General features: G+C 36.3%; 1 non-coding gene across 1 annotated transcript; it reads left to right on the top strand.

The window, feature by feature from the left end:
• The first annotated feature begins 348 nt into the window (after window positions 1-348).
• LOC115030828 lies at window positions 349-455 on the top strand. The gene has a single exon (XR_003836388.1). It is a non-coding gene; the product is annotated as a U6 spliceosomal RNA (small nuclear RNA).
• Window positions 456-1,460: the final 1,005 nt, after the last annotated feature.

Raw genomic sequence — 1,460 nt, 5'->3', positions numbered from 1 at the left:
TTTTATTATTGTAGTGTGTGTGCACACATGCCACAGTACATGTGTAAGGGTAGGGACAACATTCTGGAGTCAGTTCTCTCCTTCAACAATGGGCCATCAATCTTTGCGTCATGTGCCCATTCTTGTTGAGTCATTTCTCTCTGGCCTTATTTATTTTATGTGTTTTTTTTTTTTTTTTGACTGTGGAAATGATGTTATAGAAATCTGATCTATTTTCCAGTTCAAAATGGGTTGTAAAGAAGTGAGATAACTTACCACATCAAAAGTGCATTTGGCCCAAGAACTATTACCAGTGCAGAGAGCAGGAGACGAGAGCCTCCTATGGTAGCCTATCAGAAGCTGTCGGTGGTGCTCACTTCGGCAGCACATATACTAAAATTGGAACGATACAGAGAAGATTAGCACGGCCCCTGTGCAAGGATGACACGCAAATTAGTGAAGCGTTCCATATTTTTCTCAAAGAGGAAGAGTGAACCAGAAGAGGAGGAAGAAGAGGAGGAAGATGAAGAGAAAGCAAGATGAGGCTGAAGAATAAGTGGCTGTCCTGAAGTGTGGAGTACGTGTGCTCAGGCGATTATTTTGCTAAGAATGTGAAATTCAAGTGCAGCTCAACATTAGCTTCTGTATAAAAACTGAGCAGATTTTTGTGTAGCTGATAAGATTCTTTGTAGAGAAAATACTTTTTAAAAAGGGTTTGTAGCTTTTTCAGGGGCTACAACGTACAGTTAGATTTAAAGCTTTTGATGCTGAATGTTTCTAAATATTTAATGGTTTCTTTAATTTCTTATGGTAGCAAAAAAACTTCATAGGAATTTGTATTACTAGTAAAATTTTTTTTTGAGACAAAATAAAACAAAAAAATTTTTTTTTTAGGATGTTGCATTTTTTGTTTTTTGTTATGTTTTGTTTTGTTTTTTAAAAATTTGTAATAAAATGTATATGAAGGAGGAGAAAAAGAAAAAGAAGAAGAAGAAGAAGAAGAAGAAGAAGAAGAAGAAGAAGAAGTCAGTGACCAATTGTGAGTCATCATCAAAGCTGACTCTGTTACAAGTATAGGCGAAATTGTCAAAAACAAACAAGCAAAACAACAGCTTAGACACAGCCATCAGGCGTTTGAGGCAAACTAGAAGGTAAAAATGCTTGTTAAGTGTGTGCCTCATGAACCGACTGGAAAAAAATTGTTCCTTTTTTTTTTCTTTTTAACTGCCATTTACATTTATCCTATGGGATAAAGAAACAATTTCTTCATTGGCTTCTGATGTGCCATGAAAATTGGATTTTATATCAAAACCTGCAATGACCAGCTCAGCCGTCGGACTGGGAAGCAGCGCCAAAGCATTTCCTAAAAGTAAACTTGGACAAAAAAAAAAAAAAAAAAAAAAAAAAAAAAGGTCACAGTCGCTGTTTGGTGACATGGTTTGAATGAGAAGTGTCCCTCACAGGCACATGTGCTTGGCCTC

This window comes from Mus caroli, chromosome 3 (genome assembly GCF_900094665.2).
Source record: "Mus caroli chromosome 3, CAROLI_EIJ_v1.1, whole genome shotgun sequence".
Classification (NCBI taxonomy): Eukaryota; Metazoa; Chordata; class Mammalia; order Rodentia; family Muridae; genus Mus; species Mus caroli.
The sequence above is the reverse complement of the archived record's forward strand: the minus strand, read 5'-3'. Positions and strand labels throughout refer to the sequence as shown.